The sequence below is a fragment of the Chiloscyllium punctatum genome, chromosome 37 (assembly GCF_047496795.1).
Source record: "Chiloscyllium punctatum isolate Juve2018m chromosome 37, sChiPun1.3, whole genome shotgun sequence".
Taxonomy (NCBI): domain Eukaryota; kingdom Metazoa; phylum Chordata; class Chondrichthyes; order Orectolobiformes; family Hemiscylliidae; genus Chiloscyllium; species Chiloscyllium punctatum.
Genome location: NC_092775.1, coordinates 21171502 through 21197761, shown reverse-complemented (window position 1 = coordinate 21197761; position 26260 = coordinate 21171502).

Genomic DNA, 26260 nt, shown 5'->3' with positions numbered 1-26260 from the left:
TGAATTGAATTAACTTTATTATCACACGTACTCAAAAGAGTACAGTGAAAAGTTTACATGTCGCCACTTCCAGCACCGTGTTCGGCACAAGATGATTAGGTATAGATATTTAAGTATTTGGGACAAAATAGAAAGGATAATGAATAAAAAGTTTAGCATAAGAATAAAGTCTGTCATTAGCTTTATTTACTTGTCCTGTCAAGACCATGCCAGTTCTCTGTGGAGCAACCCAGTCAGTTCTATTCCTGCCCACCCAACCCCAACTGTTTATTTCCACAATTTTCTATTGAAGTTTCCTTGAAATTATTGATCATCTCTGCTTCCACAATATTGTGGACAGTGGGTTCTAGATCATTATCACTCAATGTGTTGCACAAAATACATCATCTCATGCTTCTCTGCATTGAATTCTGTGTGCCACCTGTTTGAACATTCTGTTAGTCTGTATATGCCCTGTTGCAGTTGATTTTTATTATCCTCATTATCCAACATACCTCCAGTTCAATCAGCACATTTTGAAAATGTACCCTATATTTCAATATCCAAGTCATTTATGTATAGATAAAACATTGTGGTTCATGTTTTATCAGTGGAACAATACACCTTTAATCTGAATAAATCTATTTTGCTTGCCTTTAATGGTGAGTTTAGGAGTTGGGAGGTCATGTTGCAGCTGTACAGGACATTGGTTAGGCCACTTTTGGAATACTGTGTGCAATTCTGGTCTCCCTCCTTTCAGAAAGATGTTGTGAAACTTGAAAGGGTTCAGAAAAGTTTTACAAGGCTATTGCCAGGATCGGAGAATTTGAGATATAGGGAGAGGCTGAACCGGCTGGGGCTGTTCTCCCTGCAGCATCAGAGGGTGAGGGGTGACCTTATAGAGGTTTATAAAATTATGGGGGGCATGGATAGGATAAATAGACAAAGTCTTTTCCCTGGGGTTGGGTGTCCAGAACTAGAGGGCATAGGTTTAAGGTGAGAAGGGCAAGATTTAAAAGAGAACTAAGAGGCAACTTTGCAGGCAGAGGGTGGTGCATATATGGAGTTGCCAGAGGAAGTGGTGGAGACTGGTACAACTACAGCGTTTAAAAGACATCTGGATGGGTATATGAATAGGAAGAGTTTAGAGGGATATGGGCCAAATGCTGGCAAATGGGACTAGATTAAATTTAGGATATCCGGTCAGCATGGACGAGTCAGACTGAATGATCTGTTTCCGTGCTGTACATCTCTATGACTCTATCATTCTAAATCTGTTCCACTTCCCATCCACGCACTGAAAAGATTGATCATTGAATTGCAGTCCTCAGTGAACACCTGTGAGTAGCGCTCACAGCATTTACTCAGAAAGATTGCCTTGGTAAGGTAAGAATGATAAATTATAGGTCATCACTTTGTTTTTCTGCATAATACCATGTCATTAATCAAATGGCAAACTCAGCTTCAAACTCATCAACTTGGGCTGATGGAGGAATTTATGTTAATGAAAGAAAAATAATTAGACATGTATATTGTCAGACTGAAACTCCATGGAATTTCACCTGGTAAGAGCAGAAGACCAGTCAAATCCATGCACTGGTGTCTCAGCACATAATCAAAACAATTTCACCAACTTCACATGAAAATTTCTGGAGGATTGTAATGCTATTGTGTAGGGAAACAGTGCAGCTATTCACTATCTCCACTATAACAAAAAAAAAGCCAGGAACTTCTTGAATTATCAATAAAATTCTGTCTGTATAAGAAAACGTATGAACATATGAACTAGGACAGGAGTAGACCATTCAGTACCTCAAACGTGCTCTGCCAATCGATAAGGTCATCTGAGTTCCCCAACTATCACCAGTGACCCTTAACTCCTTTGCCAAATAAGAATCTACCTGCCATTTCTTTAAAGATATTTAGTAACCCCACATCTACCATCGTTTAGTGCAGAGAAATACAAAGCAAGGGAAAAGGGTTTCGGAAAAACTCCACTTCATCTTCGTCCCCAGGTTCTGGACACATTCACAAGACCAAACAAACTTTTCATGGCTACCTTGTCAAGACTACACAGGATATTATAAACCTCAATCAAATCAGCTCTCACTCTTCTAAATTCCAGTGAAAACACATCAACCTATCCAATATTTCCTCATAAACAAACAATTCATTACAGATACCAATCCAGCAAACCTTGTCTGAAATGCTTCCAACACATTCACCTTGTTCCTTAACTAAGGAGACCCAAACTAAACGTAATATTTGAGATGAACAGGCTGGGGCTATTTTTCCTGGAGCATTGAAGGCTGAGGGGTGACCTTATAGAAGTTTAGAAAATTATGAGGGGCATGGATAGAATAAATAGACAAAGTCTTTTCCCTGGGGTCGGAAAATCCAGAACTAGAGGGCATAGGTTTAGGGTGAGAGGGGCAAGATATAAAAGAGAACTAAGGGGCAGCTTTTTCACACAGAGGGTGGTATGTGTATGGAATGAGCTGTCAGACGATGTGCTGGAGACTAGTGCAATTGCAACATTTAAAAGGCATTTGGGTTAGTGCCCTCTATTGCCTGCTGGGTTGCAGGGCCTGGCAGGATATTAACTGGTTATGTGAGGTCTGGGAGCAAGAGTTAGGAGTGGAGACCTCTTCTGAAACATGGGAGAACATATGGAAGAATACTCGAAAGATCTCAATCTGTAATAGGACATGCGCTACACAGTTAAAAGTTCTGCACAGAGCTCATCTGGCACCAGACTGTCTGGTCAAGTTTAAAAAAGGGGCATCTTCAGTGTGTCCCAAATGTAAAATAAGTATAGGTACTGTTATCCATTGCTTCTGGACATGCCACAGGCTGTGTGTTTATTAGAGCGCGGTGGCGGAAGAGATAGGGAGGTGTTGAGGACTGAAGTCAAAGTAGACCTGATATCTCTCCTCTTAGGTCTACCAAATTTACCACCTTTAGAAAGGCATGGGAAGAAACTATTTAATATTCTTGCATACGGTGCACAGAAGAATATTCTGCTGAATTGGGTGTCTGAGAACCTGCCGGGATTGCTGGGATGGCAGAAATTGATTATGGAGCATATTCCCTTGGACTTTTTTACAAACATGGTGCACTACACAACAGAGCATGTTTATAAGACATGGCAGCCCTACGTGAGTTATTTGGATATAGATTTGTCAGTTATCTTAACTAGGGCATTTGTTTAACCAGGATGGTTAGATTTGTCAAGCCCTGGGCCCTGGAGGGTATATATACAATGCTCTCGTTCCTTTGTTTGGGAGCTTTGTGTCGAGCGTAGCTGTTCTTTATTTTGTGTTTTTTGTGTGGTTTTTTTTTTGCTTTTCTTTCTTTTTTTGGTGTTGCCTTTCACAATGTTAGGGTTTGTTTTGTATTATAGGGTAGGTTAGTAGTTAGTCGACAGTAGTTGTATTGTAACTTGTGTTTTTCTTTCTTTTTATGATACTGATATTTGTTTTGATTATATTTTTCAACAATTTTATATGTTTGTAAAATTTTTTTTAATTGCTAATAAATATATTTACAAAAAAAAAGGCATTTGGTTGGGTATAAGAATAGGAAGGTTTTGGAGGAATATGGGCCGGGTGCTGGCAGATGAGACTCGATTGGGTTGGGATATCTGGTCAGCATGGACGGGTTGGACCGAAGGATCAGTTTCCGTGCTGTACATCTCTATGTCTCTATAAGTCTATGTGATTTCACCAATTCCCTGAAGCACAACATGTTTACTTTTATGTTCAATTTCTCTCATGATAATGGAAAGTATTGTGTTAATCCTATTGATTATGTGTTGTACCTGCATACTAACTTTTTGCATCTTGTGCACAGGAACACTCAGATTCTCTCTGCACCTCAGAATACTGAAATTGTTCTCTATTTCAATAATGCTCAGCTTTTTTATTCTCCCTGTCAAAGTGGACAACTTTACATTTACCCACAGAATGGTCGACATGCCAGAGTTGTGCCCACTCACTTACCCTATCTATATTGCTCGACCATCCCTGTTCTGTCCACTTCACAACTTATTTTCCGACCGACCACAGTCTCTTTTGCCCATTAAATCACCGTGCTATTGGTGAGCTCATTTAAGTCAATGATCTTAGTTGTAAAAAGTTGAGACACCCAGTACAAACTCCTGCAAGACCCAGCTGATCACATCCTGCCAATCTGAAAAAGACCCACACATGTATGCTTTCTGTTTTGTGCCAGCCAGTCAATCTTCAGTCCTGTTAATAGATTAGCCCCCATACCATAAGCTCCTACTTTGTGCAGTAGCCTTTTCTGTGGAATTTGTTTAATGCCCTCTGAAAATCCAACTATAGTTTATTCAGTGGGCTCCCCTTTAATGATAGCATATGTTACTCCTTCATCATGTTCCAATAAAGTGGTTAAGTATGATTTCCCTTTCATGAAACCATGCCAACTCTTCCTGATTGTCTTGACTTTTTCAAAATTATAATCTCCTTATTAATTGATTACAGCTACTTCCCTATGACACATGTCAATATAACTGACCTCTAGTTTTCTGCTTCTTTCCCTTCTTGAATAAAGGGGTTATATTTGCTACTTTGCAGGCTGATGGAACCTTTCCTGAACTGGGTAAACTTTGAAAAATTATTACCAATGTAGTCACATCTTTAAAATTCTGGAATGAAGTCCACCAGGACTTAAGGTTCATTCTCAGCCAGAATGGCAAAATAATTGCTTTCAGCCATTAAAGACTAGCGAAGGAAAGAAAACAATTGGGTTAATCCCTGCTTTAAAAGCAGGCTCAGCTGTGATGCCATTCATGGTCTAATGGTACGCAACCTTTGAAGTGTGGATTAATGTGGGCACTGTCGATAATTCAGGAACTTAGCCTGAATATAAGTTAGATCCTTATGAGAGAACATTTTGAAATTGCAGAGGATAATGCGTATTGAATATCTGATTCTTGATCAATAAGGAATGAACGGTTATGGAGAAAGCACAGGAAAATGAATGTGAAGAATGTTGGATCAGCAATGTTCCTATTGAATGGTGGAGTAAGCTCAAGGGAATGAACTGCCTACTTCTGTGAAACTGCCAATTTCATGTGGTCTTATAATCTTGTATGATTGATATTTTAATACTGCAGATTTTTTTTTACAAGTATAGTTTATCGATAAAACAAGAAAGTTAAGCTGAAAATTGCTGGAAAATATAAAGAAAATCATTGTATGCCGTTTAGAATGGAATTGTGTGTGATTAAGAGTAGCCTACTATGTAGTTAATATTTGCCTTTACCTCCTTAGTTCTTCATTATTTGTATCCAATTAGTTTGATAATGGCTGGGCTACTAATTAACATTTAAATATTTGAGCTTCTCTGGGTGTCAAACAGTACTTATCAACCACATTCCAATGGTTCGAGTTTTGCAGGCAGCACTTAACAAGGGAACGTCCAATGTGGTCTGCTCATGTTTTAAGTTAGACTGAATTGTCTGCATTCTGAATATTACTTGAAAAGGTCAAATTGGAAACTCTGCTATGTTTGGCTACAGTGCCTGGGAACTTACAATTCACAATCACCTAGAGTGAAGATTCTTCTCTCCCTCTGCCACACATTTGCCTTTGGACCACATTAGGGTGTGGAATAAATTCTGTTTCTCAACAGTGTTGTAGTTGTGTAAACATCTCAGTGCTGATGAATCATATTACTTCAGCTGCAGTGGGTCATTTTGCTGGATGGTTTCTGCTGTGTGAGCAGAAGCATGCCTTGAATGAACTTTCTCAGCTATAAATGACAAATATGAATTTATTGTGCCTATGCCTGTAAATAGCTTCATTACATCGTCAGCATGCTGTCAGTGCATTCCAAGCTCAGTGGGACAGAGAGAGATACAACTGACTGCAGTTGCAACACAAACGTCCATGTCTTTTTATATGGTGTGCATTTGAATTGCCTTGGGGACAGCCCTCAGTACAAATTCAAAGGCATTTCTTTTGATTTCATTCATTTCAATTGAAAGTTGATTCACTTGTGCACAACTGGCAGTAAAACCAATACAAAATGCAGAACTGCGCTCAGCAGAATTTGGACACTGTGGTCATACAACAGGAGTGTGACGGGGATTTGCATTTCCTATATATAGGCCATTCTGAAAGCAATTAGCTGTGGCTATTAAAAATAACATGCAATTTTGAAAAATCTATTCTAAACATTGGTAGCGTAAATGACAACATTGATTTATATAATCATAAGCGAAGATGCTACCAATTATCATAAATAATGATAACTTGACAGCAATTTAAACTTTAATGTTATGTTGTTGCTGACTCATAATTAACAACTTGTGGGATTTGCCATTCTCAAAGGACCTCTTTAGTATTAGTGTATATTTTTTTCCAAACCAAAGAAACAAGGAAAATTTAGCAATCGCCTAATGTTTATATCCACTTTGTCAATGAGATGAACTACTGGTCTTACTACAATTAGGTACAAAATTTGGTGTAGATTGGCTATATTTCTAAAATTGTCAGTGCTGGGAACTGCTAATTGATGCTACCCTTGTTTGCTGTATTACTGATATTATATATGCCTCTAATATCCTGATTTATACTGAGCCTTATTACACCAGTGATTCTCAACTCGATTTTGGTCACAACCACCCCACCCAGGAGCTCTTCTTAGGTTCCAGGGTCCCTCTTTCAAACAGGGATACAACATGAACAGATAGACACACTGATTTTCCGATAATGTAGTATGGCAATGAGAAGTCTGATTCACAACTGAGGCTGTGTGGGAGGAGCAATTAATTTACCAGGTGTGCCGAATTCAAGCGGAGTGTTGGAAAGTTATTATAAATAGGAGCAACTATTGACTCCAACGAAGGTTGTTGCTTGGGTATTTCATTGGTTCATTTACCAGGACCCCCACAAACTCTTGGGGCTCCCCTCCTCACAGTTTTCAGCCTGTCACCTCCTTCAAATGTGCTACAGCCCCTGTTGAGAGTGGCTGCCTTGCACTACAAAAAGCCATCTATAGATAATTTACATAAATGTTTTCTGCCCCTTGCTGTTTCTTAGCCAGTCTAATAAGTTGACTGGTTGATTTTTCAAAATAAAGATCCATTCTCTCCACTGTTTCACTCTCTTCCTAGCTCTACTCTCTCTCCCTTTTCCAATGTGTCTAACATTTTTAAAAGTTAACTACCCTGGAATATTCAGTCGCCAACCCTGGCTACTTTGTAAACACGTTGTTGGAATGGCAATAAAATCAAACCATTTAATGTCTATCAAGGCTATTAGTTCATCCAATTGCTATAAAGCTTTGTGCTATCAACCTTCACATTTATTTCTAATTTTCCCTGATATCAAATTTCTGTCATAATGCCCAATGACCTTTATTAATCTCTCTGTCCCTTCCTGACCCACTCTCCAGTCCTTTACCAAAAATATTGCTCTCTTCAGAGATATGTTTTGAGTTTTTTTTTTATTTTGCCTATTCTGAATTCTACCACCTCACACATTCTTTGTAAATCTACTGCCCTGGTTATTTGATTCAGCAGAATAACGATTACTGTAAGCTAAACTGTGCGTATCCAAAGGGAACATCTCCCACCATAAAGCAAAGCCACCATACCCCCAAACCACTCTTTCAGGCATGCATTTCTCCTTCCACTAATACATAAAAGCAAAATACTGCATATCTTTGCAATCTGAAGCAAACACAGCAAATGCTGGAAAAACTTAACAGGGAGAAGCAGAGATCCCATATTCAGTCCAGTAGGGCTGTCCTTCAGAACTCCCTGAGGAGATATCAATAGCCCTGGCACCAGGAATCAGGAGTTCTGGCTTTACTTGAAGAGAGCGGTTAAATTGTGTCAAAGGTTCTGAAATCTTTGATTGTCTCAGAACATGTCTTGGATTAACAACCTTTATCCAGGCTGAAAAGGCAGGAGACTAAGACCTAATAGCTCATGCTGGGTCTACAGGTAAGTGACGGAACAGCCCTGATCATCTGCTGGACTAGAAATGGTGAAGACAAGATTATTTGCACCTTTCCACAAGGTTGTTCCAACAGATCAGCATTGTAGCATGCCTGCACAGAGTTGCAGCTACACTTCAGACCACAGCTGACCACTGCTGGTTACTGTAGCAATTCGAAAAATTCAGCATTGTAACATCATCTCCTTCTCCATGCTGACCCAGTGTCAGGCTGTTCTCCATTACCAGGTCAGTGTACCAGGAGCTATAAAGAAAATTGATCCCATTACTCTCTCACTCTATCCGTACTTATTGACTGATGAAGACGGCGAAGGAATGAGTCATTGTTTCACTAACACCAATACTTAAAATTCTCATATCCTTGTGAATCCTAATATATTTAAAGGTCACACCACCATCCTGCTCTGTGACTTTAACCAAAGCTAACAGGCCTCTTGTGCATCATCGCTATCCCTCCTCCCACCACCCTGAAGCCCAATCCAAACTATACTAACCCCTTGCATCACAATTGCTGGTCACGCTTTCAGCCACTTGCATCTCACACTACCCTTCAATTCTGTCCTTAAAGCACTCCAGCTTCTTCTGTTCCTTTTGGACTCTCTTGAAAGTGCATTCTTGGATCAGGTTTTGGCCACCTTGTATCTTTCTTTCACTCAGCACCCATTTATTCTCCTCTGTGAAGTGCTTTTAGATGTTTTTCTTTATTAAGGATATTCAGTAAATGCCATTTATCATGATTATGGGTGTGGCAAATCAGGATCAGTAGCTCTTGGCATAATGTGTCAAGACTGTATCTGTCTCTCATGCTATTCAACTGATTGCATGCAAATTCTTTTATTATTACTACTCTTTGGTTGAGGATGTCACTGGCTAGGCCAGCATTTATTGCCCTTTCCCAGAGGGCAGTTAAGAGTCAACCACATTGCTGTGGGTCTGGAGTCACACGTAGACTAGGCCAAGTAAGGATAGTAGTTTCCTTCCCTAAAGGACACTAGTGAACCAGATGTTTTTTTTTCAACAATTGACTCATGGTCATCATTAAACACTTAATCCCAGATTTTCTTTTATTGAATTCATATTCCACCACCTGCTATGGTGAGATTCAAATCTAGGTCCAAGACATTATCTGGGTCTCCAAATTAACAGTCCAGTGATAATATAACTAGGTCATCATCTCCCCCTCATGATTTAAAATAGACTAATCAATAATATGATTAGTCAGGCTTCATAGTGTCCATGTATGCAATCAAACGTGTCTTTGGATGTATCAAATATCCTGAGTATTGAATGGTAGGATTTAATGTACTGAACCATCTGTGTCTCAAGTAATTATTATAAAGCTGCCCTAGTTATGTTCTTACCACTGGGAGTCTCAAACACTTACAGGTCTAGGACTGTGAGTCTTCCCTAGTGAAACATGAGACATTTTCAGCAGAGCACCATTTCTCCCTACTTTCTGCATGCGGCCACCATGATGGCTTAGTGAATAAATACACATTTTGAGTGTTACTAAGCTATTTGTATGAAAGCTCTCATCACTCCTGTGTTGTGAGGAATGAGTTGATCTCATGTAGAGAGCGATGCCTATCCTGTACAAGGTGCAAATGTGACCTTCAAATGAGAACATGCTGTGATGCCTTCCAATCTGCTACCATTCATTGTCTAAGCTTGCAGGCAAAAACTGATCACATGAGCTAACTACTGGCAGATATGTTAGTGCTTGTAGAATCACACTTCAGAGTCTTCAATATTGCAGGGATGAAAAGAGACAAAAATAGGGAGCAATGATCTGCATGTACAGGTGCCTAAAGAAAACAACTTCAAGCTGAATTGAGAACAAAAGCAAAAGACAATATTTATTCCTATTGATTATATGGAAAATAACCCAGCTTTGGGAAGGCTATAATTCCTCCTAACATGCAAATCATCATATTGCTGTGGCTTTAGCTATATTTGCAGAATGAGAACATGTTGTTTGTGATTCTACAAATTTTTACTTTCCTCCTTGACATTCATCTGCAATTTTAATGGAATTGGTAAACTGGCTATTTTAAGTGGGCTATCTATTCAGGCTAATACAGCTAACAGTCATTTCCAGGCTGTAGGTATGAGACGAGATTAGCCATTTTGGTATCTGACAAGTAACAATTTAAAAGGATTAATGATTTCCATTCTGAATGTAATATTTTAGAGCTGATACAGATTTATATCAAAAACTAAGATTAAGAATTCAATCTAAGCAAATTTAAATGGAGCTCTGAGATCAGTTATGTTTACATAAAGTAAAAACAAATTGTACTGGAAAAACTCAGTAGGAACTTCAACATTTCTGTTTTTGTTCCAGATTCAGTATCCACAGTATTTGTTTTTATTTGAGCAATAATACATACAACCCAAACATCAAATGGAAATGTTTTTATATATATAAACACTTTATAAATTCAGATGTTAATTTGTTATTGATATCTAACTAATGACAGAACATTACATGTTTTGCTATGATAGAGCAATATTTATTTTAATATTTACAGATATAAACTTTTTTGCTCAAAAATCATGAGCATTCATTTCTATTATTCATAGAAATGTATAAAATAATCTATAAACCAGAAGATCATCTAACTTGTTGAACTGGGGTCACCAAAGGGTCAGATCACAAGGAGTGAAAGCAATAGAGAGTCTTTGTTGTGTTTATCTCCTGAGACTGTGAAGTAGAGACGTTCTTCTGTGTCAGGGCAGTGAGGGTATGTGTCAAGGACAGGCGTGGGGTCATTGTTAGGTCCCAGTTAACTGAGGGAAGACTCAACTTTACTAAAACTTTCACTTAAACAAGTCAGGATGTATTCATAGTCTCAGAACTATACAATCTAATTCTCAGGCAGTATCTTCCAGAAAGGAGCATCTGAATCCCATTTAAAATTTATGAGCTCTATCTTACTGGTTTTTTGACAAACTGCTAGTTACATGATTTTTGTGGATGGTTCATCACCATGAGGCTAAGCATGTTTTGTCACTGTATCTCACCAAACTTGCCTCATTAACTACCTAACCCAGCTATGGCATCCTTCTTGGCTGATTCTAGCTCCATTCTACCACATGCCATTCCCATAACATTCAACACTGCCAGGATATCCCAGAATTGATCAGCATCCCCAATGCCTTTGCCAACTTTAAAAGACTGCTGTCCGTCCAGGCAAATGCTGACAGTCCAGAGCTGCCTTCCATTGTTGCTGATATTTGCCCACCACATGGCAAGAAAAGGGAAATCTTGATCCCTCGCTCTGTGGGCAGGGACTCGGAGGTCCTGCTGGATGAGGTGGTGCACAGACAGGATATCTGCATCCTCCCCCAGCCCAGAAGAAGCGGCCACCACACCAGACCAAGCCAGCCTTGTCTGTAATTGTCACATAGGTTAGCGCAATCTCAGCTAACTGGAAGAATACACAGCAATGTAGGAAGAAGGTTAATATATTTCTCCACTCCATTAGTGTGAGTGCCACCATCTTCTCTCAAATACCTCACACCCATTCTATGTTTGCTAATGTACCCACTCCCCCACCAAGACTCATGCTCTCCTGCCCTTATTATTGCATGCAACATTTTCCCTCACTTGCTGTTACCTGCCCTCACCCAACACTGCTATGTCTATATGCCCTCTGCACTACCTAATCACTCACTTGAAACTCCTATTTACTTATTACAAAAGTAACTGTGGTGCCATCCACTCTTATTTCCCATATAACCTGTAGATTGTATAGTTCTGGGGAAGATGCAGATATCCTCTCTGTGCACCACCTCATCCAGCAGGACCTCCAGGTCCCTGCCCATATAGCAAGGGACCGCAATTTTCCTTTTTGCTATGTGCTGGGCAAATAGCAGTTTTTTAAAGTCATTGCAGGAGGAAAACAGCCCACACCAATGCTCAGGAGCAGCAGTGTGTACTATCTACAAGGTGCACTGCAGAAATTCACCAAAGGTTCTCAGGTTGCACCTTCTAAACCATGATCACTTCTGTCGAGAAGAACAAGGCCAGCAGATACATGGAAACATCACTACAAACAAATTGTCCTCAAAGCCACTCACCATCCTGACTGGGAATATGTTGTTGTTCCTTTAGTGTGGCGAGGACAAAATCCTGGAACTTCCTCTCTAATGGTATGGTGGGTCTAACCAAAGCACATGGACTGCAGCAGTTCAAGAAGTAGCTTACCACGATGTTCCAAAGGGCAAATAGGGACAGGCAATAAATGCTGGCCAGCCAGCGATGCCCACGGTTTACAAGTGAGTATAAACAAAGGCAGAAAAAGTCAAGACAGATGGTGGGCTGCCTGACATTTGGCTCCTCACCCCTTATGTGGAGAGCACACTGACTCTGGTAGACCTGAGGGCTGACTGACTGTGTCCAAGCCTCTGGATTGGTACCAGAGCCAGCCCTTGACTTCACAGTGCTGTGATCCTCTGAATTAAGGCTATCTCCCTTAATGTGACTGAGGACTGCTGAGATCCGTGACAGGTCTCCTGGCGTTATATCTGCATTAATTGGCATGGCGATACAGCAGCGCCTTGAATCTGGTATCTTTTACTGAAGGGGCAAAACACAAAAACAGAAGGTAAGGTAATGCAAGGCAGAGATGTCATGAGCATCCAAGGAGACTTGTTTCTAAGGAAGGGTTACCAGACCCAAAATGTTAACTATGATTTTTCTTCACAGATGCTGCAAGACCTGCTGAGCTTTTCCAGCAACTTCTGGTTTTATTTCTGATTTACAGCATCTGCAATTCTTTTGGTTGTTACAAAGAGGGTACTGGTGAAGCCCAGGGAAGAGCATTCAGAATCAAGGATGTATTCTCTAATTGGATCAAATGTGCTGAGAGGGTTGTTAGAGCTTGACATATGTTGATACCAATGTCTGCAGATAGTGTGTGTGTGCGCGTGTGTGTGTGTGCGTGCGCGTGTGTGTGTGTGTGTGGTCAGTGTCTATGGAGTGTGCCCTGAGATGTGGTAACTTGTGTCCTACACAAAGCTCCTTTGGAACAAGCAGAGAGCTGGAGATACCAGGTACCTGCTATAAATTCCATGTCGAGAATTCTCAACATCTGCCTTGTTCGGCTTGTTTCATACAATAGGAAGCTGAATATTAATTTACAAGCTAAAATGTTAATAAGGCATTTCACAAGCAATAATCTCCCAAATGGCAACTCACTGCAGCCTAATGTGAAACATGCCTCACCACTGAGCCCATGCACAAAAGATGTAACAAGTTGCAGAATCTTATAAGGACTTGAATGGCATGGAGTGTGTTGCGATTTGTGGTAGTATTTTGCAAAAAAAACTCTGTGAGGCCTATCCCGACGTCAGGAGCAACTTATTGCATTTTTTTGGCATCCGCGAGGGAATGTCAGCGATCCTGACTGCGTGTCGTGTGCAGCGTGGCTTTGTGGCTGCTGTGTCACCACATTGTCACTGAGGGGCAATGCTGGATTGCCAACACTTGTCTAGGTGCACAACACCCTTTTAACGATGCACACAATAGATGCAGTCTTTCAGCAGACATCTGCTAAGTGGCAAATTGGCTGGGAATGGCACCAGGCAAGGTGGGCTAGAATCAGATGAGGTAAACACCATAGTTTCATGGTAGGCATTTAATGAGGCACATTTAGCAAGATACAGTGAGAAACCTCACTAGGTTCCGTTCTAAAGATCTTAATGCAGCTGACTCTTAACCACAAGAAACATTAGATTCTACAACAGAATAATTAAACTGCCCCTTTTGTGTTAAGTGGTGTGCTTTTGTGTTTATGTGGTGTTCTTTTGTATTAATGTGGTGTTGTTTTGTCTGCATTGAAGTTATAGCTGCCAGTTGTACAAGAACCCTTCAGCTCAGTCAACCCACATTGGTTAGGGGCTCTGCTCAAGTATGACGCCAAACCAGCTTTATCTCATGCTCAGGTTTTCTCTTAGACCTCCGTCATACCCTTTAAACTTACTGCCATCTCTTATTTAATGTTTTGAGAAAGCCTGATGCTGTCAAAACATTATAAATTTACCAGCTGCACAGCAGAGCTTTACATATGTCTGTAAGCATGCAAGCAATTCATAGCCTGCAGTTATTACTTTGGGACTCGCTGCCTTCATTTCACATTCTGTCACTGTCTGCCCTAGGTAACATGCAGCTTTGGAATCTTTGTCATAAATTATCTTGTTTGATTTAAAAGGCACCAGCTAAATTGTAAGGTCTAGAGTATTCCCTTCATCATTGCTCAATATCTAATTGCAAAGGAAACCAAGAAGATGAGACATTCTCAAACTTTACACATTCGTGGATAATTTGGATGGGGTTTGATATTGCAACCCATCAAGTAGTCTTTACTGGTCTGAAAAAAATTCTATTTCATGTGAATGGAACTTGGTGAGGCTCATGTAAACAAAGGCCTTCTGTAAAATCTTCCACTTGCAGCACTCACTGTTTCTGATATGGCAACACTACCATCAACACCTTTAAAACAATTAAATGCAAGTTGATTTTATTCATATTAACAATCTTAGCTATCTATAATTAAGCTACTTGACACTTTGCAATCAATCAATATTATTTCTATTGAACCTTTTGGAATATTACATTCAATTCTGGTCTCCCTGCTGTAGGAAGGATATGGTGAAACTGGAAAGGATTCAGAAAAAAATTGCAAGGGTGTTGTCAGGATTGGAGGTTTTGAGCTAAAGGGAGAGGTTGAATAGGGTGAGGCTATTTTCCCTGGACCACTGGAGTCTGAGGGATAACTTTATAGAAGTTTATAATATCATGAGGGGCATGGATAAGGTGAATAGCCAACAGCTTTTCCACAAAGTGGGGGAGTCCAAAACTAGAGGGCATAGGTTTAGGGTGAGAGGGGAAAAATATAAATGGGAACTAAGGGGCAACTTTTTCAGGCAGAGGGTAGTGTGTGCATTTAATGAGCTGCCAGAGGAAGTGGTGAAGGCTGGTTCACTTACAACATTTCAAAGGCTGGATGGGTATATGAATAGAAATGAATAGAAGGATATGGGCCAAATGGCGGCAAAGGGAACAAGATTAATTGAGGATATGACATGGACAAATTGGATCAAAGAGTGTGTTTCCATGCTGTACAACTCTACGACGCTATGAAGACTGAAAAACAGAGGTGGAGCAGGGCAATGGGCATAAACACTGAGTGAGGCAGAGGTGAGGTTTCCTTCATGTGAAGATTTAAACCGATGTAATAAAATATCTGACTTTGAAACAAGTACTGAGTAGAGTAATTAGGATGACATCGCCAATGATATGAGTACGCTTTTGGTGTCCTATTTTGGAGAGATATTAATGTGTAGAATAATCTCAATCAGAGTGTTTGAATGCAAGGCTTCCTATTATTTGATCATGGGACAGAGGATGCACTGGGCAATTGGTATTGATGATGCTCTTCCCTTACTGTACCAGTATATCCTTGTTAAAGCTAACTCCCTTGACTTATACTTGATTGAACTACTCCTCTTAGACTTTGAGACATAGTTATTTGGCTGAAACACATGCTGTGTGTAGGCTGATGGTAGGTGAGACATTGATGTAACATGATGCTGTACAACAACATGAACATTCCTTTGATTGATCACTGCTGACAACCACAAGAAGCTGCCTGGTTTTGTGTCTTCACAAAGGAAATAAAAGCACAAAAGTATTGTGAGTCTTTCATTTCGGAATAAGACAACAATAAACAAAACTACAAAGCAAGCCAGACAAGCTACTAGCCTGTAAGTTCTGAATAAAGCAATACTCCTTCAAAGGGCATGGGGAAGCAGAGACTCTGTGAGCATCCAGGTAAGTACAAAGTAAGTGAGCATTAAGGAAGAATTTAAGAGCCTTTGGATGCATCCTGCATAAAATGGCTGTGTGTCCCTACACACATTGTGACCTGGCAGGAGCACTGCAATGTAAGGTGTCAGTAAGTTCTAAGTACAGTAGCAGAATGTTGAAGTTGTCCTCTGAGTCTGTCAAAGATCGAATATGATGATGTGGCGAGGCTGATAAGTTGACAATGCTGACTTCTGTGGATGGAACTTGAGGTGGTGCATACGTGAGATGTTGGTGAATGAGGGTGAACATGGAGAGAAAAAACCTGCAAACTTCATCCGCTCGACATTCACTCTGCCATTCATTGGGAAATGGTGCTGCTAATTCCTCATCCTTCAATTATTCTTTGTATTTCCAGGCTATCCCTCCACTTTTTCTATTATGTTTGTCTTTATGAAATGTCATGTATCACAAAATATTTATTTCCCAACCTTGGTCATCTTGTGATCAAAGTAATGGCGATTAGATTTAAACCATTTATCTCCGTTGGAGTCGTTCAGTTTATTTATCTTATTCAGAAAGCTCCTTCCATTGAGACTTCAGTTTTATTTTGTTGATTTTCCCTGCAGGACATTATTCTGAGATGCTCCATTACAGTTAAAAATCACGCAACACCAGGTTACAGTCCAACAGGTTTATTTGGAAGCATTAGCTTTCAGAGCATTGTTTCTTTATCAGATGGTTGTGACAACCGCCTGATGAAGGAGCAGTGCTCTGAAAGCTAGTGCTTCCAAATAAACCTGTTGGACTATATCCTGGTGTTGCGTGACTTTTAACTTTGTACATCCCAGTTCTGTGCAGGCACCTCCAAATTCATTACTGTTAACTTTGTCCTTTCCCATCCCAGACAGCTGTCTTCAGCCTTATTGATATACTTTTCTATTGCCTGAACAGATTTCTAATTTTCCTTTCACCGAAATCATCTTCCTTCTGTTAGTTTGAAACCATTTCTCCTTAATTTCAACGTAAAGGCAATACATTGTTGCTATTGTTCTTGTTGTTACACTGTTTTAAAATTTAAAAATCAGATAGGCATTTTCCTATCCTAGAGGTTAAACACTATAATGAAATATCTGATGTCAGATATTTCAGAATTGCTGAACAATTTCAGGATTGGTACCAGGGCAGTTAGTTTAACAGACAATGCAACTGATTTGACTTGTAAGTATTACATTGACGCTAGAGATCTGTAACCTAATGGAGAGAGCAGAAAATATTTCAGATCTTCACACAATAGACCAGTTAATCTTTGACAGGCAGATTTAATAAAACTAAAACAACTTGAAGCCTACTTTTTTGCAGAATGTAATTAGTTTCCAGAAGAACAATAACATCTCCAATTGAAATTTGCATGTAAATGACAATTTATTCAATTACAGATTAGAAAATGAACTGAGGAGTGCATTATTCCTGGGTCAAGGGTTCTGTTGAAAAAGAGTAATTGAAAGTTGATGTAAAATGTGACCTGCCTGAAAGACTGATCAGACCTTTCTCTTTGCAGTTGTTGACTGACCTGGTTCAAATATACAGCATCTCTTAATTTTTATGCCAACTGCTGAAAAACACCAAGGTGCACACAAATTGTATGTTTGAATTTATTTTAATGAGTTTATCTGGAGCCCACACTATACATTTTATCATGCATATGGGGTTAATCTGCAGTTAAAGTCACCTCCAAGAATCAGAGACATTACAAAATGAAAGCATTTTACTGCTGATTTTGGATAGCGATATACATATAAATTAATCTCCATTGAAGCATATTCAAAATGAATGTTACCTTGCAGCGACTTTGCTTGCTTATTTCACCAATCATTACTCTGCTGAAGCTCACACACTTGCTGCAATCATTTGCCGCAGTGAGGATGAAGGATGGAGACCATAACAATCCAACATTTTCACATGACCAATGTTAAACTCAAAGAAAGAATGAATTACATCAACACATTTGCATTTATATAATATTCTGCCCGACATAGAAAATGGCAGTGTCAATCCTTTGCGTAAGTTTGAATTAAGGATTTTCATTGATTTGAATAGTTTTACACTGGACACAGTTTCATGCATTTGTACATTTCAAAATGGGGTTTCCTCTAAACAATTAGAATGTTTCCTATATTAGTGGAGAATCAAGTCTCTAACTAATCTCCTTGAGCCTGCCCTGACCGATACATTGGCAGTCTTGTACAAAGTCAGCAAAAATCAGGGCTTCTTTGGTGTCTTTAAAGATTTATCATCCAACTCCCAGTGTGGTCTTCCCTGCATCGGTGAAACCAAATGTAAACTCAGGGCATGTTTCGCCGAATATCTCAGCTAGGCCTGCAGGGGCTGACCTGACCTCCCATTTTAATTCTTTCACCCTCTCTCTTCAACATGACCATCTTTGGCCTCTTTCATTGCCACAGTGAATCAAACTGCAAATTGGAGGAACAACACCTCATCTATAACCTGGAAGGCACAACATTGAGTCTTGGGCAGCCTACAGCCTGGAGGACACAACATTGTGTTCTTCAATTTCAAATAACCTCCCTTCCCATCCCCCATCTCCCTTTTCAGCCACTCCCCCTCCCTTCCATTCCTCTCATCAACCCTTCCATCCAGCTACCAACCAGATTCATTCCTCCTATTTGACCAACCAGGTCATAACCTCTACCTGTGTTCACCTATCCCTACATCACCAACACACCCCATCTCTCCACCCAAACCATCCTCCAATGCCTCACTCCCCTTACACTTACCCTGAGTCATGAAGAAGGGTTACACCCAAAATGTTGACATCTCCACCTCCTGATGCTGCCTGCGCCCTGCTTGTCTACCCTGCTCACTCTGTCACTCTGAGGATACCCACATAGGGGAAAATAGAGCCATAATTCTCCAACAGGAAACCAGTGGTCCTATGGTGGGAGAGTAGTCCAGAGGAGTGCCACCCTCTTTCCACCACCAGATCCTGGTGGCCTGGGCTGAGATTACCACTCAGACTTCTGCTGTTTTTACAGTCCAGAAGCATGACCAACAGTGCCCTGAGAAGATCAACAACTTTCTCTACTCCACCAGTATAAGTACCATACCTTTGCTACCCTCTGCTACCTCACACTCACTCTATCTCTGCACCCACATCTCACCAAGGCTCATGCTCTGCCACTCTCACTGTTGTCTTCAATATCTTGCCTGACTCACTCTCACTCTCTCCCAATCCCCATAAACCAAAAACCTTCCATGATTTTTGCACTCACCCGAGGCACCTTCCCAACTTTTGTTCATCTGCACCAGCACTAACAACTGTGCCAGGGCCTTTCATCTCACCTCAAACTATCCCAGTACTGGAGAAAACCGCCGTAACAAGGATGAAAGAGCCAGGATGGTTGAAGGCGGCGCCCAACATTAGGCTTTTAGAGTCATAGAGTCATAAAGATGTACAGCATGGAAACAGACCCTTCGGTCCAACCCGTCCATTCCAACCAGATATCTCAATCCAATCTAGTTCCAGCTGCCAGCACCCAGCCCATATTCTTTCTAGTTACCCTTTTGTCCCTAATGTATTTGTAAAAACTCTTTGGATTCTCCTTAATTCTATTTGCCAAAGCTATCCCCTTTTTGCCCTCCTGATTTCCCTCTTAAGTATACTCCTACTTCCTTTATACTCTTCTAAGGATTCACTCGATCTATCCTATCTATACCTTCCTATTCATATACCCATCCAAATGCCTCTTAAATGTTGCAGTTGTTCCAGCCTTCACTACTTCCTCTGGCAGCTCATGCCATACACGTACCACCCTCTGGTGTCATCTGCAAAATAACTAACTGTACCTCTTATGCTCGCATCCAAGTCATTTTTGTAAATGACAAAACGTAGAGGACCCAGCACTGATCCTTGTGGCACTCCACTGGTCACAGGCCTACAGTCTGAAAAACAGCCCTCCACTACCACCCTCTGTCTTCTACCTTTGAGCCAGTTCTGTATCCAAATGGCTAGCTCTCCCTGTATACCATGAAATCTAACCTTGCTAATCAGTCTCCCATGGGGAACCTTGTCGAACGCCTTACTGAAGTCCATATAGATCACATCTACCGCTCTGCCTCATCAGTCCTCTTTGTTACTTCTTCGAAAAACACAATCAAGTTTGTGAGACATGATTTCCCACGCACAAAGCCATGTTGACTATCCTGAATCATTCCTTGCCTTTCCAAATACGTATACATCCTGTCCCTCAGAATTCCCTCCAACAGCTTGCCCACCACTGCGGTCAGGCTCACTGGTCTGTAGTTCCCTGGCTTGTCCTTACCACCGTTCTTAAACAGTGGCACCACGTTTGCCAACCTCCAGTGTTCTGGCACTTCACCTGTGACTATCGATTTTACAAATATCTCAGCAAGAGGCCCAGCAATCACTTCTCTAGCTTCCCACAGAGTTCTCAGGTACACCTGATCAGGTCCTGGGGATTTATCCACCTTTACCTGTTTCAAGACATCCAGCACTTCCTCCTCTGTAATCTGGACTTTTTGCAAGATGTCACCATCTATTTCCCTACAGTGTATATCTTCCTTATCCTTTTCCACAGTAAATACTGATGCAAATACTCATTTAGTACCTCCTCTATTTTCTGCGGTTCCACACAAAGGTGCTGATCTTTGAGGGGCCCTATTCTCTCCCTAGTTACCCGTTTGTCCATAATGTATTTGCATTAGCTCTTTGGATTCTCCTTAATTCTATTTGCCAAAGCTATCTCATGTCCTCATTTTGCCCTCCTGATTTCCCTCTTAAGTATACTCCTACTTTCTTTATACTCTTCTAAGGATTCACTCGATCTATCCTGTCTATACCTGATATATGCTTCTTTCTTTTTCTTAACCAAACCCTCCATTTCTTTAGTCATCCAGCATTCCCTATTCCTACCAGTCTTTAATGTCACCCTGACAGGAATATACTTTCTCTGGATTCTTGTTATCTCAGTTCTGAAGGCTTCCCATTTTCCAGCCGTCCCTTTACTTGCAAACATCTGCCCCCAATCAGCTTTCAAAAGTTCTTGCCTAATACTGTCAAAATTGTCCTTTCTCCAATTTAGAACTTCAACTTTTAGACCTGGCCTATCCTTTTCCATCATTATTTTTAAACGAATAGAATTATGGTTGCTGGCCCCAAAGTGCTCCCTCACTGACACTTCAGTCACCTGCCCTGCCTTATATCCCAAGAGTAGGTCAAGTTTTGCACCTTCTCTAGTAGGTACATCCACATACTGATCAGAAAATTTTCTTGTACACACTTAACAAATTCTTCTCCATCTAAACCCTTAACACAATGGAAGTCCCAGTCTATGTTTGGAAAGTTAAAATCCCCTACTATAACCACCCTATTATTCTTAGAGATAGCTGAGATCTCCTTATAAGTTTGTTTCTCAATTTCTCTCTGACCATTTGGGGGCCTATAATATAATCCCAATAAGGTGATCATCCCTTTCTTATTTCTCAGTTCCTTCACCCACAATTATGAGAAAATTGTGTCTATCGCAGGAGAAAACCAGAACTGCTCTGGCAGAGGCACCAAAGTCAGTATATCCTACAAAGTACCATTCTGCATTCTATTGTAACTCTCACCTTAAACCAACTGTCGGTCTCAGTCATTGCACACTGCTTCTGCTCACTGGCTGCTTGGTCTCTCTTGTGTCTTGCAGACACCGGTGGAATGCTCACCACCTTGGGAAATGTGGGCTGTAGGGACTTTGTCGACCTCTGAGGAAGAAATTTTGGTGGTCTCAAAGGAACGATCAATAAGGCTGCCTCCTGCACCCCCACACGCTCAAACACTGGTACCTTGCTGGTCACAGTTAGGAAGCAACTCACTGCCACAGTCTGCAATTGGCACTCAGAGGACCTGCCACCTATTCGGCCCCAAGCAGGTGAAGATGCTGGATGGTGTTGTCAACAGACATAGGTTCACATGTACAAGGAGATACAGGAGCAGCAGTGGCTGTCATAGACCAGAGGCTGCAAGAGTGTAGCGATACTGTAGGGACCTAGCTACCTCAAGCATGCAGTGGCACAGGTAGCATTGCAGTTTATTCATGCTGAGGTTTCCATTAATGTTAGTGATTTAGCACTATATCTGTTTGCTTGAGTCTCTGTCTAGCCCCAAATGTAAGTGTGCCACCATGCTACCTTACTCCTTGTCGACACAAGATGTATCATGTAGCAATGTCTGTGCTGGGAGTCCTTTGAAACATGTGGAAGCAAGAAGAACAAGCCATTTTCTTCTTTATTGTGTAGTTTCCATCTCCGGCATGCTGGAAGGTGAATGCTTTTGAGGCAATGGTTTCAATGCTTTGTCTTTACATGTGTGAGGTCTTGAACATCCATATCTCCTCCTGATCTCCTTTCCCCATCTCCTTCGCACCTCCTTATGTCCACACCCAACCCATTTACATGAGCCTGTAGCTGCCCACCTCTCCCTTCAAGCACCTGGCATATGAGGTTTCATGCCAGGTGTGCCCTTACACAATATGCTACAGCCCCGCACCCTCCACCCAAATACCTTGAAGCCAAGGTGCTCCTGACTTTTGATGAGCCCTCCCTCATTCACCATCCGGCATGACCCTGTTCAATGCTTTATTTGGTTTCATCCCCCTCCGCCTCACTCATAAATACATTGTCATCCCCCATTCCCTTTTGCCTGAAAATCTCAGTCTCTGCAAATAGGTTCCTGTGCCTCCCTGACATCCTGTACCATCACCCTCTGGTCCCATTTTCCACACCCTCACCCCTTTCCCTGTATTATCAGTTGACAGACCTGATGGGCTGATAGTGGCCTATCTCAGTGACCAACCTAAGCAGACAGCTGGGGAGCATGATTTAGATGTGCCGGCGTTGGACTGGGGTGGACAAAGTTAAAAATCACACAACATCAGGTAAAAGCCAAAAGGGTTTATTTGGAAGCACTAGCTTTCAGAGCACCACTCCTTCACCACTTGATGAAACAGCAGCACTCCGAAAGCTAGTGCTTCCAAATAAACCTGTTGGACTATTACCTGGTGTTGTGTGATTTTTAGCTGGGAAGCAGTTATAGTTTGATATGGAAGATATCAATCCAAGAAACCAATTCAGCTGATGTACCATGGATGATTGTGATGCCACCAGCAATAGGTCTCTAGAGGCAGAAGTTCAGTTTATGGGTAATGGTGTGACTTGAATAGCCACAGCCATAATCCGAGTTGTTCTTCATGTTCCACTTGTTGAGCAAGAAGCCACATCTTTTCTGATCCATCCTTAAGTGTTTGAAGGTTGAAGATTGGAATTAAAAATGCAGGGTAAAAAAATGAGAGATGGGTCCAAAAAGGTAAATGTCAAAAAGAATGAGATCAGTCTCTGAACTGTTGATGAAGAGCAGATTTAGAAAGCCTTAATTGGATGGCAGTTAATGTTGATGTTGGCAATTAAGGAGTTAAACTTGAGATTGTTGGTTTTAAAGGTTGATTGAAATTCCTTTATCCTGATTCCTTTTGAATTGGCTGGCAGCACTCAGAATGAGTAATAGTTTTCCTTTTGTTTTACATTGGTTGAAAGAACCTTGGGTGATAAGAGATGTAGAACATCTAGTCAAGAGGAAGAAGAAAGCCTACAAAAGGTTGGGGAGGCAAAGATCAGACGAGCTCTAGAGGGTTAAATGTAATCAGGAAGGAGCTGAAAAATGGACTTAAGAGAGCTAGAAGGGGGTATGAAAAAGCCTTAGAGTGTAGGATTAAAGAAAACCCAAAAGCATTCTACACTTATGTGAGAAACAAGAGGATGACCAGAGAGAGGGTAGGGCTGATCAGGGATAGTGGTAGGAACTTGCGCCTGGAGTCAGAGGAGGTAGTGGAGGTCCTTAATGAATACTTTGCTCAGAGAATCTAATCTAATCTAATCTATTGAGAGGGACCTTGACATTTGTGAGGACAGCATGAAACTGATATGCTCGAACAGGTTGATGTTAGGAAGGATGATGTGCTGAAAATTTTGAAAAGCATAGGATAGATTTAACCAGATGGGATATGATTCCTAATGAAGGGCTCTTGCCTGAAACGTCGATTTTCCTGCTCCTCTGATGCTGCCTGACCTGCTGTGCTTTTCTAGCGCCACTCTGATCTTGACTCTGATCTCCAGCATCTGCAGTCCTCACTTTCGCCCAGATGGGATATACCCTAGATTACTACAGGAAGCAAGGGAAGAGATTGCTGTGCCTTTAGCAATGATCTTTGCGTCCTCACAGTCCACTGGAATAGTGCCAGATAATTGGAGGATGGAAAATGTTATTCTCTTGTTCAAGAAAGGGAATAGAGGAGATCCAAGATGGCAGCACTCTAGTAGGCCTGCCCTGCTGAGCACTGCACTATAACTCAGACATGGTGGTGCATTTAACTTCCCTTTTTTAGCTATTGTGGCAAAAATCCCCAGAATTGCTGTGTATTAGTTTTGTTGTCAGCGAAGATGACTAAGGGAAAAGGGCCACAAGGATCACAACAAGCAGGGCACTGCCCTGCAGCAACGGATACGTCCGCAGCCGCCACGTCGGCCTCCGTGAACATTCCTGTGGACTTACCTGCACAGCAGAGCTTGGTCTCAGAGTTCATGAAACTCCAAGCGAAGATTGATTCAGCGATGGAGGAGACCCAGACTAGGCTGGAACTGATGTCGGCCATACTGCAAAAGCATAAGCAGAAGATCCAGCATCTCGGGCAGTGCGTGAAGGAAGTGGAGCAACGAATCGCGGCTTCAGAAGTGGCAGAATCCTGAGCGGGTTATGTTCAGATCCTGGAGAGGCAGGTATGGGCATTAGTGGAGCAGGTCAATGACCTCAAAAATCAAGGCCATCGGAAGAACATCTGTCTGATCGGGCTCTGGCATAGAGGAAGGAAGCCAGCTAGTCAGCTTTATGGAGCAATGGCTCCCACAGTTCTTGGAGGTGGAGGTCAAGGCTAGCCAAGTGCAAGCCAAATGGGCCCACTGGGTCACAGTGCGCAGGCCTGGATAGGACCAGCACCCCCGCCCGATCCTAGTGTGACCCCAGCACGATAGAAATAAGCAAATGGTAATGGAAGCTTCCAGGGCACTGGGGAAGGATCAGAGCACCAGGCTCTGATATAGCAGATTATGTTTTTCCAGGACGTTTCTGAGGTGGTAATCTGCAAGAGGAAGGCCTTTGATGAGGTAAAAAAGAGGCTGACAGACTTGAATATTCAGTACTCTGTAAGATATCTGGCAGTGTGACGTTTCAGCCACAGAGGGTCTGTGTATAATTTTGACTCATTAGAAAAGGCAAAGGACTTCCTGGGCACTTTAAAATTGACTGACCGGTTCAAGCAATATGTCCAATAGTGTTTTCTTTGTTTTCTCTCTGGTTTACCCAGTTTTGCTCTTTTAATATGTGGGGGTCCATCTTTTTTTCACTTCTTTCTCCCCTCCCATTGTCTTTTTTCTATTATTCCCTTTTCGCTTTTTTGATCTGGGATGGGGGGAGGGGCATGGGTTTTGTTTTATCAGTAATGACTGGGATCAAAGTACGGGGGGCATGGGTTGAATTGTTAAAAGATACTTTTTTAACTTTGTTTTGCCTGGGTTTGGAACATGGCCTGGGTTTAGTGGGTAGTGTGACTGCCCCCTGTGGGCAAGGAACAAAATCTTCTCTTATTTGTTTTATGTGTTGGTTCACTGCAGAAGTAATTTTTAGAAGTTTTGCTTTGGTAGTTTTTGTCGTTCATATGATTATTTTACTGTTTTCACTCGGTGCGTTATGAATGGGGTTCTTCCTCTCGGTTGGTCACGAGCTGTCTCAGACAGCTGTGGCTAATTGTTTGTTTAAATGGTGCACCTGGAATATTAAGGAGAGTCATTCACCATTTAAGAGAAAGAAGATACTTTCAAGCCTTAGGAAAGAAGGGTGGATGTAGCTCTGCTGCAAGAAACAGATTTAGGCAATGAGAACCATTTAATGTTACAGCAGGGAGGGTTCAGCTGGGTGTTTTTCTCGTCCTTTAATTCAAAAAGCAGAGAAGTAGCTACACTCAGCCAGAGGAATCTCCCATTTCAGATGTTAGACCAAATTAAGGATGAATATGGGTGGTTTGTGATCCTCGCAGTTCTAATACATGGAGAGGAGTATGGGATTTTGAATGTATATTGCCCCCTGGCACACCCTCTCAAATTTTTAGTGGCTGCACTTTTCAAGTTGATGGGCCTTTGGAGTGTGCCATACAATTATAGGGGGAGTCTTTAATTGTCTTATGAACCCCAAGGTAGACAAGATGCCAAGAGATCTCGCGGGCATATCCTTGCAATCCAAGCACTGTTGGACCTGAGTGGGTAGCTGGGGCTGGTGGACATGTAGAGATGTCTTCACCCTGAGGGTAGGGACGTAATCTTCTTCTTCAACCCACACAAGCGCAACACTAGG